Consider the following 18788-nt stretch of genomic DNA (forward strand, 5'->3'; position numbering starts at 1 on the left):
TATTTTATTTATTTTATGTGTATGAGTACACTGTAGCTGTACAGATGACCATGAGCCATCATGTGTGTAGCTGCTGGGAATTAGACTCAGGACCTCTGTGGGCCCTACTGGCTCCGGCATAATTCACTGTAGCTGTCTTCAGACGCACAAGAAGAGGGCATCCGATCTCATTATGGGTGGTTGTGAACCACCATGTAGTTGCTGGGATCTGAACTCAGGACCTTTGGAAGAGCAGTCAGTGCTCTTACTCACTGAGCCATCTCGCCAGCCCAACATTGCATTCTTAAGGGAAGCTTTTTTTTTTTTAAAGATTTATTTATTTATTATAGGTAAGTACACTGTAGCTGTCTTCAGACACACCAGAAGAGGGCATCAGACCTCATTACAGATGATTGTAAACCACCATGTGGTTGTTGGGATTTGAACTCAGGACCTCCAGAAGAGCAAGTAGTCAATACTCTTAACCACTGAGCCATGTCTCCAGCCCTCGGGGAAACTTCTTAAGTAGGAAGATAACTCAAAAGAACTTCAGGAAGTCCCTGCAACTGACCATATTCACTAGGCTCCTCCCTGCCAGAGTATGCAATAAAAGCTAAGAATCCCTCTCAGAAATGCAAAGCCAAACAGCAAAGAAGACTCTGATGCCAGTCCAATGGCCTAGAAGAAGCAAAAAGCAACTGAACTACCTGGAAGAGGGCTAGATCAACCGAAGGACCAGGTTAGGACAGTCTCCAAACTTTTGAGCTGTCCGCAGGCTGTGCAGCGTTTTCCAAGTTCCCAGCCTTCCCAAGCTGTCACCCATGCTGAGTAGGGTCTTGGTGATGCTGCCGTCTTTGAGTGGTTTCTGCTCCCATGAGGAAGCCCTTACCCATAGGTAACCTCAGTAAACCTCACTGGTTCACCAAGATGGACTCTGGTGGTATCTGTACTTGGCCTGGGTTGGTCATCTAACTGGGGTGAACAGATAGAAGTGTGTGTTGAGTCTCCCCAGAAAAGTTTTGTTCACAACATTGTAGAATACAAGAGTTTGCTTGTGCCGGGCGGTGGTTGCCTTTAATCCCAGCACTTGGAAGGCAGAGGCAGGTGGATTTCTGAGTTCGCGGCCAGCCTGGTCTACAAGTGAGTTCCAGGACAGGGCTACACAGAGAAACTCTGTCTCGAAAAACCAAAAAATAAATAAATAAAATAAAGAGTTTGTTTGTTTGAGGGGGTTTTCCTGGTTGTACATCTTAGACTAACCTCCAACACAAGATTCTCCTGCCTCAGCATTGAGGCCTGAGATTATATGTTCGCCGAACAACATTATTGCATTGTGCTCTGCATTTTGGTTATATTTGCTTCCCTGATGAAATGATCTGCTCTCTTGGTATTGCCCAACACTACAGAATGAGAGTTTCTGAGAGAGCTCTTTGGAAGCAGGCCTTCAGAAGACAGATCCATCCTTTGTAGAGGGAAGCCTAGTAAGAAACCAGAAAGCTTTACCACAAAGTATCTTGAAGACACCAGGGTCAGGAGGGAAGGTCATCTGATGAAGCTAGAAATCCTAGCAGCAAGCTAAGGATCCTGGAGTAGGTATCTGTGTTAGGATTGCACTGCTTTTATTTTTTTGTATCATATAATTCATTTAATAATTATACATATGACCCATGAATATATTGGTAGCATTTTTCTTTTCTTTTTTTTCCTGGTTTTTCAAGACAGGGTTTCTCTGTATAGCCCTGGATGCCCTTGAACTCACTCTGTAGACCAGGCTGGCCTCGAACTCAGAAATCTGCCTGCCTCTGCCTCCCAAGTGCTGGGATTAAAGGCATGCACCACCACCGCCCACTGCCCAGAAGTATCATTTTTCAAATAGTATAAAATAAATATCTTAAAAATCCAAGTCTAGCTGGGTGGTGGTGGAACACATCTTTCATCCCAGCACTCAAGAGGGCAAGGCAGCTGGAGAGATGGCTCAGTGGTTAAGAGTACTGACTGCTCTTTCAGAGGTCCTGAGTTCAAATCCCAGCAACCATTAAAAAAAAAAAAAAGATTGCAAAGAGGGCGAGCTCAAAGCCAGCCTGGTCTACAGAGTGAGTTTCAGAACAGCAAAAGCTACACAGAGAAACCCTGTCTCAAAGGAAAAAAAAAAAAGAATCCAAATCTAAGCATGCCTTTATCCTAGCACTGGGGAGGGAGAGGCAGGCAAATCTCTGTGAATTCAAGGCCAGCCAAGGTAACATGGTGAGACCCTGTCTAACACAAAAAAACAGGCATGGTGGCATGTAATTCTAACGCAGGTAAAGACTTAGTCTAGGGCTCCTGAGGACAACCACCTGAGGTTGACCTCTGGCTGGTTCAGTGTGCACAAACACCAAAAAAAAAAAAAAAAAAAAAAGTTAAATCCAAGATCCAAGTCCCTCTATACTTAACCTTTCTTACTTTCCCAGCCATTCCACACCTCTCCTAGTTCACAAATATCCATAACAATAGTTTAGCTATACCTGGGTCCTCTGCGGGAGGAAAAGGTGCTCTTAACCAATGAGCCATCTCTCCAGCCTCACTCAGGTATTAGGTATTTTCTATGCACATATATACATATGCATATGTGGAGGCAAATTAAATACACATGAGATTATATAATGTGTGTTGGTAGAATATTTTTATACATCTTTTCTCTGATTATTTCCCCTCTGTTGTCTTTAATTACACAGAAAGTGTTTTTAAATTTTAGCCTGTCTTCATTGGACAAGCTGAGCAAAGGGGGAAGTTTTCCTGCCACATCAATCGGAGTGTTAAATAGGAGAACTCCTCGGGACCCATTATGGGGGTGGCAGTGACAATTGCCATGAAAACACAAAAGGAAACTAAATCCTCAGAGTTGGCCAAGCAATAGTTCCTTCTGCTAACCAGGATATTTGCTTTGGAGGACCAACGCTATTCTTAACGAAATAAAGCTGTATCCCTTATAACCTATCAGTTGTCTAAGAACAAGGAATAAGCGACTCTGACCTAGCCTATGGCCAGGACCGTGAGTGACCGAACCAGCGTCTAAATTCATATAAAATTCATCTCAGACTGGCATATTCATGGTTGCCAATGACTATATGAGATCAACCAGAAGAAAACAAAAAACAAAAACAAAAAAAACCTGAAAACTCTTCTTTGGTCCTTCCTTAAACAAGTAGTTTGAAGCAACCATCCAAATGAATTCTGGTGTTGACCTACCTTGTCTATCTGTGGACCAGTATAGTGACCTTCCCACCCTCCCTTCTAGGCTTCTACAGAGAAAATAATTCATGCTTCTACTCTGGGACTCCAAAGGAACTCAGTCCCTAAGCTCACTTTTTGGTTTAAGCCAGTGGTTCTCAGCCTGTGGGTCGAGACCCCTTTGGAGAGCAAAAGACCCTTTTACAGAGGTTGTCTAAGGCCACTAGAAAACACAGGTGCTTGCATTAGGATTTACAACAGTTATGAAGTGGCAACGAAAATAGTTTTATGGTTGGGAGTCACCACAACATGAGAAACTGGGACGACACTAGGAGGGTTGAGAACCACTTGTCCAGGCACTGGCTTGCCTCTTTCTTTTTTCCCTTCTTTCTTCTTTTCTCTCTTTCTTTCTTTCTCCCTTCCTTTCTTTCTTTTTTCCTTTCTTTCTTTCTGTCTTCCTTTATTTCTTTCTCTCTCTCTTTCTTTCCTTTCTTCCTTCCTTTCTTCTTTTAATGTATGAATGTTTTGCTTCTATGTATGTCTGTGTACCAGCTGCATGTCTGTTGCTCAAGGAAGCCAGAAGAATGCATCAGATCCCCTGGGACTGGAGTTCCAAACAGTTGTAGGAACTGAACTCAAGGCTTCTGGAAGAGCAGTTCTCTTAACTGCTGAGTCATCTCTCCAGTCCTTGTCTTTTATAAGGCAGAACCCTTTAAAAGCTATGTAGTGATCAAGTTACAAAAGAACCGTCTTAGAGAATCACAAAACCAAATAGCTGTGGAGAGGATGTGTTAAGTTTCAAGAGTACAAGGAAGCAGAAAATGTTTTAAGTTTATTTATTGTGTGTGCTCCTGTTGTATGGCTACAGATGCCAGGGCACACAGAGGAGGTCAGAGGACAGCTTGAGAGAGTCAGTTCCCTCTTTCTGCCATGTGAGATCTTCAGATTGAACTGATATCATTAGCTTTAACAGAAAATACCTTTATTTCCGAGGTCATCTCACTGGCCTTTGTTATTTTATTTCATAGCTTTGGCCAATCTGAAATTTCCTATGCAAACCAGACTGGCCTTTTCCAATCCGTAGAGATTCTCCTGCCTCTACCTCCCTAAGTGCTAGAATTAAAAGCATGTACCACCCCACCTGGCTCCCAATGAAGCAATTTTTTCACATGAAATTTGTACTGTCTATGCAATCAGATAAAATAAGCAGAAAGTATAAAGTTTTCAACATACAAAAGAAGTTAGGTCCGCATGATTGTGTGTCCACATAATGTTTTCTAGTAAAAGAATTCATAATTGAAGGTGTGTGTGTGTGTGTGTGTGTGTGTGTGTGTGTGTGTGAGAGAGAGAGAGAGAGAGAGAGAGAGAGAGAGAGAGAAAGGAGAGAGAGAGAGAGAGCTTCTCCTCTTCCCCTTTGGTTTTTTGAGACAATCTCACTCTACATCACAGGCTTGCCTGACCTCACAATTCATCCCAGGCTGGCTAGCCACAAACTCTTGGCAGTCCTACTTCAGCCTTGTTCCCGAGTCCTGGGATGAAAGGCTTGTTTGATCTGTTCATGTCAACCACCAAGGACTGTTCTCTGCTTCAGCCTTGACACCACTCTCCCAAACTCACGAGTAGAGACTCATTTCTGCCTTTTGTGCTCTGCCTGACAAACCAGGGTCTACCACAGAGCCAGGCTCCCTGTCTCCAGACATCCATCCCTACACCAGAGCTCTCCAACAGATCCCTCTGCTGATTGAGCACATCGTCCCTTTCTGTATCTGCTAGTCACAATGACTTCATCCTAAGGAGAGTGGGGGACGAGAGGGGAGTGTCAGGAAGAGACAAGATAAGCCAGTCAACATGGAAGTTAACTGTGCTTCCTGGGGGCTCAGAATGAAGCATGAATACCAGGAAGAAACAGTTGGAACATATGGGAAGAAGACTTGACAGTTGTAAAATATGAGGGCCAGTGAGATGGTTCAGCAGATGAAAGCATTTGTCACCAAACCTAATGACTTTAGTCCCATATGTTGGAAGGAGAGAACCAAATTGAACGCTAATCTTCATATATGCATAGTGTCATATACTCCCTTCCCACACATAGAGTGAATGAATGAGTGAATGAATGAGTACATGTGTGTGCCTGGTGCCCACAGAATTAAGAAGGGTGTGCCAGATTCTCTGGAATTGGAGTTATAGGAGGTTGTAAGGCACCATGTGGATGCTGGGAGTTGAACCTAATGCTCTTAACTGCAGAGCCATCTCTGCAGCACCATTGTGTGATGATTCTGCAGTAGTATTTTCTAGACAGAATAGAAGGATAACTGATTTTGCCTTTGGCATAGATTAAAATTTGTTTTCTGTTACTGTTAATCTAGAAAAGTTTGTATCAGTATCACAATTTGTAATCAATAACATTGTTGAACTCTTAGGTTTGCTTCTAATTTAAGGAAACCTTTGTCACACTTCTTTTATACAGAAGTATTTGGGGGCTGGTGAGATGGCTCACCAATCACTGGCTACTCTTTGAGGACCAGGGTTCAATTCCCAGAACCTACATGGCAGCTCACAACTGTCTATAACTTCAGCCTTCTTCTTCTTTTTTTTTTTTCCGAGACAGGGTTTCTCTATATAGCCCTGGCTGTCCTGGAACTCACTCTAAATACTATTAGCAGATTTTATTTATTTATTTATTTATTTATTTATTTGGTTTTTCGAGACAGGGTTTCTCTGTGTAGCCTTGGCTGTCCTGGAACTTATTCTGTAGACCAGGCTGGCCTCGAACTCAGAAATATACCTGCCTTTGCTTCCCAAGTGCTGGGATTAAAGGCATGCACCACCACTGCCTGGCCTTATAACTCCAGCCTTAAGGAGACTGATGCCGCTGGGCATTGGTGGGTGGCGCATGCCTTTAATCCCAGCACTTGGGAGGCAGAGGCAGGTAGATTTCTGGGTTCAAAGCCAGCCTGGTCTACAGAATGAGTTCCAGGACAGCCAGGACTATACAAAGAAACTCTGTCTCGAAAACAAACAAACAAACAAAAAACAAAGACAAAAAACAAAAAAGGAGTCTGATGCCCTAACCTAATCTGGCATCCGAGGATGCCTGCATGTATACAACATACCCCCACACATCCAGACAGTTGGATAAACTGACACACACACACACACGTGCACTTTCATGAACACACACACACACACACACACACAATTTTTTGTGGTTGATTTTTTTTTTTTTTTTTTTTGCTTTGCTTTTGTTTTTGTTTTTGTTTTTCTGAGACAGGGTTTCTCTGAGTAGCCCTGGCTGTCCTGGAACTCACTTTGTAAACCAGGCTGGCCTTGAACTCAAGAGATTCGCCTTCCAAGTGCTGGAATTAAAAGTACATGCTGCTGCCCAAAGTCCGACTTTGCAAACCAATAAATTTTATTGGGGTTACTTACAGAAATCTGGGCGAGGGTTCCTTACAGGAACAGAAACGACTCAAAGACAGCTGCATCGCCACAACCCACCCCAGCATGGGTGACAGCTCACAAGAGCTGGGACTCTGGAGCACATTGCACAGCCTGCAGACAGCTCAACCAGGTGGACAGTGTCCTTGCCTGGTGCCTCAGTTTGTCTGACCCTCTTTCAAGCAGCTCAGTTGCCTCTGCTTCTTCCAGGCAGTTTGGCTGGCCTCAGAATCTTTGCAGCTTTTCTTACTTACTCTGATACAGAGTAAGTCCTAGTGATGTTCAGGGACTTCCTGAAGCTCTTTTGAGTTGTCTACCTTCCTGCACTGTCATAGAACATGGGTGTAAAATACCTCAAGCATTGTGGAAGCAGTTTTTCTCACTTCAAACTCCCTTCCAAGAGAGAAAAAAAAAGTCTGTGTATGATGTTAACTTTTCCTGGGAATGAGTCAACAAATATCTGTTCCTACCAGTTAGGGAGCCAAGGGCAGCTCAAGGTAATGATTCCACCAAAGTCCAGCTCAGTTACCAATTAGTTACTTCCCGAAACGAGTGAGGATTTACTTAGAGTCTCATGGGTGACCCCAGAACAACTACATCGCCACAAAGTCTCGCATCATCATCATAACGGTGCCCTCTGGGGAACTGCATCCCGAAGGGCCCTTTTGTTAACCTTCATCTTCCTAGCCTAGCATCTTCCAAGATTCCTGGCAGCTGGCAGGAGGTGGGAAAGCAGTAGGCGCCAGGGGGGTGGGGCTGTTACATCTGGAATTCCCAATCAGAGACCTGTGAACCTCCCTCCCCCAACTTAGCTTTGTCACAGGCTTACCCGGCTCCCTTGATGTGCTTATTTCTCTGCCAGGATTACAAGGCATTCTTGTACTCCAGAATGACAATGGGATGCCCATGTTATGCCTACAGGGAAAAGCTAGACTAGCATAATTTCTTGCACAGACTTCAGGAATGTGTAAGTAGAGAGACAGAGGTCTCAATCCACCCTGGTTAAAATGCCTTACTTTACAAAGTTTATGAAAACACTCAGCCCCTCGAGTAGATAGATTTCAAGGGCCCACCCCTCTTCCCTCCCTAAATCCATCAGTTCGGGAGGCCCTGAAATTTATATTCACTGATTTGAGACTCACCTGTCCCTCGAGGGTGATCTGAGTCACTCTCTTGTAATATGCTGTCATACCCCCCCCCCTTGGTTGGTTGATCAAGCTAGTTCTCATTCTTCCCAACCTCATTCAAAGTTGTATTCAGAATATCTCACTCAAGGCTGTATTAGATAGAGATTGGAATGCCTTCCGCACCTGTGCTTCATAGACAGAGAAGGTCTCCACAAACCCATGTCATACCACCCTGAGTGCGTGTGTGTGTGTGTGTGTGTGTGTGTGTGTGTGTGTGTGTGTGTGTGGTGTGTGGGCGCCATGCAATGGTTTGTAATAGGCCACGGGGCCCCTCGGCCAGCTGCAGTTTCAGCTTTTTCCTTAGCTTACTCGCCAACACCATTCTCAGGAGTGCTTTCTTTCTCTTAATAAATGATGACTCTTTCTATTTCTAAGCAACACGAACCTGGGTACTTGACCGACCGATTCAGATGTCCCCCTGTACGTGATGATGTACGATTCTCAGCATGAGTGCAAAAACATAAGCCTTACCTTGAAGGGGATAAAACACGGTGTATTCTGTATATGAATGACCACAGCCCTGGAACACGGGCTTAAGTTACCCCAAATTCCATGTTTCAACATAGAAGCAGTTTCAAGAAGTTTAGGGGAGCAAAATAAAGTTAGAAGTCAAGACACTTAAAAAAACTTTTTAAAATGATTTTTCTAGATTAGATTAAATCTACTCATTTTACTTTATGTATGCTCTGCCTGTGTATATATGCATGTGTACCACATTTGTGCTCAGTACCCACAGAGATCTGAACATGACTTTAACTGGAGGTACAGATGGTTGCTGGGTATCAAATCTAGCTCCTTTCTCTCTAAGAGAAGCAAGTGTTCTTAACTGATGCTCCATCTCTCTGGCCTGACTATGTAATTCTTTTTTCTTTCTTTCTTTCTTTTTTTTTTTTTTTCTGAGACAGGGTTTCTCTGAGTAGCCCTGGCTGTCCTGGTACTCACTCTGTAGACCAGGCTGGCCTCAAACTCAGAAATCCACCTGCCTCTGCCTCCCAAGTGCTGGGGTTAAAGGCGTGTGCCACCACCACCCGGCAACTATGTAATTCTTATTTATGTTCATGGGAATCTGTGTGTTTCGTGTATAAGGCCATGGGTTTCAGAATAGAGTACTGAATCACCTTGAACTTGAACAGGAGGAGAGATCTTTGCTTCCTGCCATGTTGGTGCTAGAACCAAACCCTGATCCTCTGGGAGAGCAGTAAGTTCTTTCTCTTAACTGCTGAGCCATCTCTCCAGCCCCAAGACACCTTTTAAATACCTTGGTGGAAATATTAAATACGCGCACAGCAAAGAAATCTCAGCTGTAAACATCACATGCTATCTGATAACATTCTTAACTTTTAGTTTGGTAGAAGCTCCTGTCTGCTAAATGAACACATTCCAAAAGGTCTCTATTTGTTAGTCACAGGATGTTAGGTCTGTCACAGAGGTGGGTTAAAAAAGGTCTATTTAGAGATTAAAGATAGTCTAAGATAAACAGTCCTTAGGTTCTGGACCTGCAACATTCTGACCTCTTCCTATTACTGCAGTTCCAGTCAATCCGTCAGCCTTTGCAGACACGGCTTCTTTCCAAGAACCTTCATTCATAGCGGGGTGCCCTAATAAGAACTGATTCTGGCACTGAAAAACTCTATGCACAGTCCAAGTCAGCCCCACCCTTCCAGATGGACTTCCGAGACTTTTCCATCTTTCCCTCCCTTCCTTCTGAGGTAGGGTCTCACTATGTAGCACTGGCTGGCCTACTACTCAGAGAGAACCTGCCTGCCTCTGCCTCCCACGTGTTACTGAGCTGCAGAGATGGCTCCGTGGTTAAGAGCACTGGCTTCTCTTGCTCAGCACCAGAGTTCAGACCCCAGGATGTGCGTGGGGGCCTACAACTGCAACTCCAGTTCCAGAGAATGCAGCACCCTCTGCTGGTCTCTCTGGGTACTTGCATGCATGTGCTACATGGACACATGGATAAAAATAAATCTTTTTTTAAAAAGTGGAGTGGTACCACAGACAGACTGACAGACTGTCTTTCCCTCTCCCTCTTCCTCTCTCTCTCTCCTTCTTTTTTTTTTTTTTTTTTTTTTTTTTTTTTTTTTGGTTTTTTCGAGACAGGGTTTCTCTGTGTAGCTTTGGCTGTCCTGGAACTTACTCTGTAGACCAGGCTGGCCTCGAACTCAGAAATCTGCCTGCCTCTGCCTCCCAAGTGCTGGGATTAAAAGCATGTGCCACCACTGTCTGGTTCCTTCTTTCTTTCTAAACAATTTATTGAGTAGAGCTTAGGAGAGCAATGAGCTGGTAGTAATTAAAGTACCTACATGATGCTCCAAGGCTTTTCTTTTTACTATTATAGTACTATTATTGTTATTATTATGTATATAGGTCCTTTGCCTGCAGATATATATGTGCACCACTAGTAGACATGATGCCCAAGAAGACCAGAAGAAGGTATCAGAGTCCCTAGAAGCAGAGTTACAAACTGTGATGAGCCCCCACCACATGGGTGCTGGGACTTGAACCAGGGGAGCTCTCTCTCCAGCCCTTGAGGTTTTTCTTTTTTTTCTTTTTTCTTTTTTTTGTTTTTTTTTGTTTTGATTTTTGAGACAGGGTTTCTCTGTGTAGCCCTGGCTGTCCTGGAACTTACTCTGTAGACTAGGTTGGCCTCAAACTCAGAAATCCACCTGCCTCTGCCTCCCAAGTGCTGGAATTGAAGGTGTGTGCTACCACTGCCTGGCTTGAGATTTTTCTCAATGGAGTCTGTGACAAGCATGGCTCCTCATTAGTTGAACCTCTAACCTCCCCACCCAGATGCCCTTGCAGAGGACAATCTTCCTCCCTTGTTCTGTCTGTCGGAGGTCCTTACTCTTTAGAGTCAAATATTTAAATATGACATCCACAAAACATTTCTGAGTTTCCAACACACCCCTCAAATTCCCTTGGACTCACCACAGCTTTTGGGTTTTGCTTACCCACCGACACTGCATTTTAACAGAGTTTGTAATTGTAGTCAGCAGCCTTAAATCTCAGACTCCAAAGTCAGCAAGCCAGGGAGGGGAGAGGGGGATGGGATATGTTCAAAACAATCACTGGAAATGTCTTGAGAAGGTGCTAATTTACTGGCCTACACTCTCCGTGGGATTGAAGACATCACCTTCACAGCCCATATGAAAAGCTCTCACTCCAGAGGCCTGGAGAGACAACTAGCAGTTAAGAACCCTTACTGCTCTTTCAGGGGACCTGGGTTGGTTGGCAGCACCCACCTGGTGGCTCACAACTGTCTGTAACTCTAGTTCCAGAGGATTCAACAAGCTCTTCTGATCTCCTTAGGCATCAAGCACATCCGTGGTACACAGACATATGTGCAAGGAAAACAGTCATACACTCATACTATATGTAGATATAGATATAGATATAGATATATAGATATAGATATAGATAGGTATAGATATATGACTGAATGGAGAGACCCTATTTACTGCAAAATCTTCAAAGCAGAGTCACAAGGCCAATACACTTTAATCTAAAACATACGATAAGATTACTGATCTATTTAAATTCTTCTCTCCTTCTCTTAGAGCATGCAATTGAGTCCATGCATTCTAAAAGCATTTATAATGGGATTTTACAATACATAAAGTAGATTTAAGAGTGATTAAGATGTGGACTCTAACAATAAATGAAGTTGTTCGGTTCTCGGCTCCACTGCTTACTTACTAAGATGTATATAACCTTACTGAGGTACTTAATCACCTGGGTTTTTTTTCCATCTCCATTTATGTCTACAAAAAGGGAATAATAATGAAGCCAAGGTAATAGGCTTGTTTGAAGGATGGCGTTAGCTAATCTGTAAAGTCGTTGTACTTACCGTGTAAGCCTCATCTATGCCTGTTGTCTTCTGTTGTTAGTGAAGCTGTCTTTATTCTGTAGATCTGGCTGTAGCCTGAAACACTCATCCTGGAGCCCACTCAGGCTGACCTCAGATTTTTGGTAAGCCTCTCAAGTGCTGAGATTCATAGGCCTACACCATGCCTTGATACACACTTTACCTTTTGAGCAAAAGGTAAATGAGTTAATATATACATATTTTATACACTTCGTGCATGTGTTGGCACCCAGTACATGTGATCTGGCATTGCTTGCCCTGTCTGTGTCTCAGTGTTCTCATCTGCAAAAGGTAAATAGTAATGGGACCTCTCCCGTTTGCTTATAAAGGATTGAATAAGGACCGCTATATAGGCCAGGCTGGCCTCAAACTCAGGACAGTGCTCCTAACCTTGTCAGTTCTCAGTAGTTCTGATTTAGGGGTGTGTGTGTGTGTGTGTGTGTGTGAGAGAGAGAGAGAGAGAGAGAGACAGACAGACAGACAGACAGACAGACAGACAGAGACAGACAGAGACAGATAGAGACAGAGACAGATAGAGACAGGTATCCATGGGTGCCTTCTCCCATGCAGGACATGTGGGTCTTCCACAGTCTGCCCTTCCTTCCTTCCTGCCTACCCATCTTCTTTCTTTCTTTCTCTTTCTTCCTTCCTTCCTTCCTTTCTTTCTTTCTTTCTTTCTTTCTTTCTTTCTTTCTTTCTTTCTTTCTTTCTTTTTCTCTTTCTTTCTTTCTATTTTGAGAACAGGCCCTGGTGTGGGGTATGCACATCTTTGTTGTTCTGTTTGTTTTAAGACAGTGTTTCTCTGTGTAGTTCTGGAAGAGTCCTGGTGAGTCTTGGAACTCACCTTGTGGACCAGACTGGCCTTGAACTAACAGAGATCTGCCTACGTCTGTGCTGGGATTAAAGCCATGGGCCACCATCTCCCCTCTCCACGGTTTGTTACTGTACTTTCTTTTCTGAGACATGGTCTGTCACTGAACCTGATATTTGCTGATTTTGTCTAGGCTGGTTAACCACTGAGCCCAGAGCATCTATCTGCCTGTTTCCAACCCTGATGTCAGTAAGGGGACGCTGATTGTCTTCTATGCAGATGCTGGGGATTGACTGTAGATCTTCATGCAGCAAGCACTTTACCCACGGATCCATCTCCCTAGCCTTCAATACCCTTTTCTAGGTCAAAAACAAAAAAACAAAAACAAAAATAAACAAACAAAAAAACAGGTTTGCTTGCTTTCTAATTAGAGTGTGTCGCCTGCTTTATTATATAATTGTTGCCAACTTTTTATAATTGTTTTATTTGTTTGATGGAGGGGGGTGCTGTGACTGCGCTAAAGCCTGTGTATGGAGGTCAGCTCCCTCCTTTCACAATGGGAGTCCTGGGAGTCTAACTCCGGCTTGGAGACAAGTGCCTTTTCCCGACTGAGCCATCGCATCTCATGCTTTCGGAGAAAATAGTGTTCAGATAAGCCTGAGGAATGCAGTGTACGTTCAGCAACGGGCAAGCATGATGAGCTGGGGTCTGCTTTTGACTTCCATCCTGTAGAAACAGGATGAATGAGAGGCAGGGGCACGGGTGAATAGCCAGGTTTCCCTTCTGGCCTTTGTTTCCCTGTTGGGCGTGGCTGCCTCTTGTCCATCATGCCAGCTTCCAGACACCCTCCACTACCACAAATGCTACGGTGTTACAGGGCTGGCCTCCAATTTGCTATGACCTTGACGTCCTATGTCTTCTTTGCCCTAACTTTGCAAGTGCCACCATGCCCACACAAACCACACATATATAATTTCATTTTAAAACTGCGCGCCCGCGCGCGTGAGAGAGAGAGGGAGGGAGGGAGGGAGGGAGAGCGCTTCCGAGGAAAACTTTCAGTCAGGTCGCTTCTTCCACTTTGTGTTGCGGGATCGCACTCACGCCTTCAGGCACGCTGGGCAGTAAGACTTCATTCAGCCTTTACCAGCTCTGAGTAAGAGTTTTAAGAAGCTGTTCCATCTTCCTCACCTTCCCAAAATCTTATATTTTTTAAAGATTCTTTTGAATTCTACATAGCTAGGGTAGTTACAGGTCCTTGGTGTACTTTGTTTGAATAGCCATTTATCATTTGGAAACACGGTAAATTTTGCATTTCCCTTTGTGCCCTTTAACATAAGCTTGCCCAGAAAGTACGGACCGACGTGTCTGTACTTTACAGAGGTAGGTCATTAGGGAATGGAAAAATCCTGGGCTCAGCAGCTCTTTCGTTTTTGCAGCCAAACTAACACACCCTGGAAGTCCAACGGGAGTTGTGTAATCCATAGTTAACTACCGATGAGTTAACACAATGATTAGAACGATAGTCCTTTGTTCTCAGTGCTGAGGAGGAAGCAAAGCCTGTTAAGCTCAGCGGCTCGTTGGTCTAGGGGTATGATTCTCGCTTTGGGTGCGAGAGGTCCCGGGTTCAAATCCCGGACGAGCCCAGCTACTTTTTTACTTTTCTTTCTCTTTTACTCCCTATCCTTTCAAAGTAGTTGACAAGTTTCTTCTGTTAAAGCCGGAAAAAAAAGAAAGAAAGAAAGAAAAAAAGAAAGAAAGAAAGAAGAGAAGAGAAGAGAAGAGAAGAGAAGAGAAGAGAAGAGAAGAGAAGAGAAGAGAAAAAAAGAGAAGAAAGACTAGAAGAGCATTTGATCCGGAAAACCAAGAGACTGGTTCAGCCCAGATCTACCCGATTCTCACAGGTGAAGGAAAGCCTGTTTTGGAGAGGGATTCCTAACTTCTGTACAGAGGCCCAGGTGTCACAGTGGTGGCTAGGACACAGCGACTGTCCCGGGGGAGGGAGCAGCATCGCAGGCCCGGCCTAGGGGTGGGACCTTCTGGGTGGTCCCCCTGCATGCGCCCTTTCTTCACGCCAGAGGCCACCGGTTGGCGGTGGCTCTCGCACCTGCATCTGGTCCACACAGGTAATTGCGGGCTCTCATTGTGTTTTTTTGTTACGCTGGCGAGAGAGGCACAAAACCCAAGCGGGGAATGTTACACCAGGCATGCTATACCCCAGGGTGCTGCACTGTAGGCTCGTGACCCGGTCTGGGATTCTAGGCACGGCGCCCCAAGGAACCTCCACACAGCCCCGGGCCGGACCGTTGGAGGACCGTCTGTCCTGCACAGTGACTGTGACCTTCAGAACGCGGGCTTCAACATGGGCAGTGTGCATCGCCAGCTAAGCACCGAGTGGTTCCTTGGGCCAAGATCAAGGGAACGCGACACTGGCGGACCTACGACTGCTCCTCTCTTTGCTAGCGGTGGAACGAGCCCAGAACGACGGAGTCCCTCTGTAATTACAGTCTTTGAATTCACCCTTTCAGGGCGGGTCTGAAATCTGACTCTTCTTCCAGCTCAGACTTTTAGGTCCCGCCCCAAGACGCCTCAACGGTCGGTCATAAAGTGGACCAGACATACTATTCCATGTGGCTCGTTGGTCTAGGGGTATGATTCTCGCTTAGGGTGCGAGAGGTCCCGGGTTCAAATCCCGGACGAGCCCATCTTTATCTTCCATACAACGTAAACCCGAGATTTATCTGGCAACAAAGTATTCTTTAAAAGAACTAAGACTCTGCTGCTCACCGGTTCTGATAGAAAGACTCAAGTAAGTGTCCAGTCACAGGTCCTTCAGACTTCTGCTTGCACTTCCACCCACAGCGCTTGGCTCAGGAGGCCGGAGTTTTAACATTTTTGAAAATTAAATTATCTTTTATTTTATTATTTATTGGAGGTTGGGGAGAAGCCACTGGGAGATCAAAAAACGCCTTGAGGAAGTCAGTTTTCCGTTTCTGCCGTGTGCGCCCCTGGGGATGGAACTCAGGTGGTTCTCCCAAGGAGCCAGACTTGGTGGAGGGAACCTGGATCCTGAAGAGAAAGAGTGACATGTTATAACACCAGAGTGGAGGACTCCATCCAGCCCCTCAAGAAAGTTTATTTAGGTTTAGTTTTAGGGGGAAAAACGAGCTGGAAAAAAGACCATTGGCTGTTAGTTTACTTTTTTATTTTGCTGCTATCAGACATTGAATCTAGGAGCTCAAGTGAGCTGGTCAAGCACCACTATTTATTTAATTACATTTATATATCTATCTGTCTATCCATCCATCTATTATCTACAGGTCCATTTATCCTGTGTGTGTGTGTGTGTGTGTGTGTGTGTGTGTGTGTGTGTGTGTGTTTACAACTTGGAAGGCCACTTTCAGGAACTGGCTTCCTCCTACCAGTCCACCATGTGGGACCTGGGACTTGGCGGCAAATGCTTCTAACCACAGAGCCATCTCCAATGCCCTGCTTTGTTTTTGTTTTGCTTGTTTGTTTTACTTTTTTGTTGTTTTTAGTTTAGTTTAGTTTAGTTTAGTTTTGAGACAGAGTATCTCTGTGTAACCCTGGCTGACCTGGAACTTCCTCTATGTAAAGGGCTGGACTTGAATTCACAGAAATCTGTCTGCCTCTGAAATATGACCTGGTACATGTGGGAGTTAGAAAATTGATTAACTAATAAGTTATTAATTTCTATTTTCTTGAAGGAAGGAAAAGGCTCTTTGGAAGACAAAGCTTTCGCCCAATAGGATAGCTATGTAATTTGTAGGGTTTGGTTTAAAATGAAAATGCAGAGCCTTTCATATAATTGATAAGTTATTTCTCTGCCACCAGTGACATGAGCCAGTTCAAGCCGCATTAAATTACATTAAAGGCAGGTTGATTGAGAAGCTGCCCTCTGTGGAGCTCGCTGGCCCCAAAGATTACCATGGGGAGAGAGATGCTGGTAGGGGGAAGAAAAAAAAAGCCACAGAGAGAGAAGGGAAGGAAGAAAAGAGAGAAGGAGAGATTGAGAGAGAGAGAGAGAGAGAACCAAAATGTCTGAATATAGGGAAGAGGAGCCCCTGGGGGAAGGACAGCCCAGCCCCTGGGCTGGAAAGTTCAAGGTTGGGGGCAGGGTGTGCCAGGTAGGGACTGAGGGATGCTGGGAGAACCTGGAGGCCAGGTCTGCTTTGGTATGTAAAATACGCACCTCAGTTCCTTGTCCTGGGGTCCAAAACCAAACAATAATAATTTAGAAATTATTAGAAATTTTATGGGTTTTGGTGTGGTTTGGATTTTGGAGACAGGATTTCTCTGTGTAGCCCTGGTTATCCTGGAACTCTCTTTATAGACCCGGCTGGCCTTGAACTCAGAGACCTGTCTGCCTCTATCTCCTGAGTGCTTAGAATTAAGAGTTCTTTTTATTTGTGTGTATCTGCTAGGGGCGGTGTGCAGGTGGCTCCAGAAGTCAGAAGACTGGCTTGATTCCCTGGAACTGACTGACCTTACACATGGTTCTGAGTCATCCCACAATGATGCTACAAACTGAACTCATATCCTCTGAAAGAGAAGCGTTGTGAGCAGAAGAGAGCACTAACCCATTCCTCCAGTCTATTAGATGTTAAGGCTGGTCTGGAGCTGCTGTGTTTTCAAATGTTCAATATTGTATCCCAGACCTGGTTGCCCCAGGGTGAGTGAATTCTCCTGGCTTCACATTCACAGCTTCTGTCGTGAAAACCTTGCTCCCCAGTTAATTGGTTAATAAAAAGGTTAAAGCCTTTGACTGGGAAGTGGATAGAGGGAGGCGGGGTTCAGTTACCTAGCTGGGCATAGCCGGTAGAGAGGAAAGAGGAAGAGAGGACAGGAGAGTGGAAGGAGGGGCTGTGAGAAGAGTTGGACCCTGAGTGCACAGTGGCCAGCCAGGAGAAACAGCAAGTAACAAGGGACACATGGCTGGGATGTCAGTTAGAACAGCTCCAAACCTGCCCAATCTAGGCTTACAGCTTGTAAATAAAATGCCTGGATTGTGTGACTTTTATATGGGCTAATGGAATTTATAATTCCATTTACCATGAGAAGTTTTCAACGACTGCAGGGTGTAGTAAGCTAGTCACCAAGTCCTTCCAAGCAGGAAGACCTCCGCAACCGTGCAGGCCGCATACCCTTGAGCTGACTCTGTGAAAGGGAGTGATGTCAAGTTGGCTTCTGAAGCGGCAGGCTGGTCTTTGATAAAGATGATTTGCAGGGGCAGTATCCAGCTATTTCCTCCAGGTTGGCTTCCCCACTAGATAAAGGAAGTTGGAGGGAGAGTCACAAGATTCAGGAAACGGAAAACCAGCAAGGCTCAGGAAGCTCACAAAACTTAAGATTCATGAAGCCCCGCCTTGGATCACCAAGGAGTAAAGAGTCAGTGGGGAAATGATGATCCTTCCGTGAAACTGCCAGGGTTAAGAAAGTCCCTGTGATGAACAGGACATCACCTGCACCGAGAGGCTTTTGAGTGACACACCCACCCAAGGCACCCATTGTCCTATAACCCTCACCTGCTCTCCTGAACAAAACCCAGAAAAACCCTTAGTTCTAGACTTGTATGTAATATTTCCTTCAATCTGTCTTCAGCACCTTGTCTGGGGTGATAGGTAATTGTTTGCACATCTTCGGGAAAAGTCAAGTGTAGTGATTTGTATGGGCTTAGCCTAGGGAGTGGCATTATTAGGAGGTGTAGCCTTGTTGAAGTAGGTGTGTCCCCATGTGCACAAGCTCTAAGGCCCTCATCCTAGCTGCCTCCATGGAAGCCAGTCTTCTCCTAGAGGTCTTCAGATGAAGATGTAGAACTCTCAGCTCCTCCTGCACCATGCCTGCCTGGATGCTGCCATAATCCCACCTTGATGATACTAGATTAAACGTCTGAACCTGTGAGCCAGCCCCCTTATAAGAGTTGCCTTGGTCATGGTGTCTTGTTGGATATAGACCCCTACCTGCATGTCTCTTTGCAGAACTTGTTTGCTTCAAGACAGGATGTTATGTTCTGTGAGAAAAAAACATCCTGCCTTTTGCAGTTCATGCATTTGCAGGTGGGGCTGAGTCAGCCCCAGTTGGGGGTTTCCTCCTTGTATTTTTTTATCTCCCCCAACCCCTGCCATGCTGCTCAGTATAAATTGAGCAGAGAGGAATAAAGATTGGCATTCTTCCTTGACTAGTAACGGAGTCTGTCTTTTTTTTTCTTTTTTCTTTTTTCTTTTATTAGATATTTTCTTTATTTACATGTAAATTTCTCCATTCCCAGTTTCCC

General features: G+C 44.7%; 1 long non-coding RNA gene and 2 other non-coding genes across 3 annotated transcripts; all 3 read left to right on the forward strand.

The window, feature by feature from the left end:
- Nucleotides 1–14067: 14067 nt before the first annotated feature.
- On the forward strand, nucleotides 14068–14139 carry Trnap-ugg. Its single transcript has one exon. It is a non-coding gene; the product is annotated as a tRNA-Pro (tRNA).
- A 582-nt stretch (nucleotides 14140–14721) lies between these two features.
- Nucleotides 14722–17046, forward strand: LOC116094009. The gene is made up of 2 exons (XR_004119924.1): nucleotides 14722–15302; nucleotides 16939–17046. It is a non-coding gene; the product is annotated as an uncharacterized LOC116094009 (long non-coding RNA).
- Nucleotides 15126–15197, forward strand: Trnap-agg. Its single transcript has one exon. It is a non-coding gene; the product is annotated as a tRNA-Pro (tRNA).
- Nucleotides 17047–18788: the final 1742 nt, after the last annotated feature.

The sequence above is a fragment of the Mastomys coucha genome, unplaced genomic scaffold (assembly GCF_008632895.1).
Source record: "Mastomys coucha isolate ucsf_1 unplaced genomic scaffold, UCSF_Mcou_1 pScaffold16, whole genome shotgun sequence".
NCBI classification, from domain to species: Eukaryota; Metazoa; Chordata; class Mammalia; order Rodentia; family Muridae; genus Mastomys; species Mastomys coucha.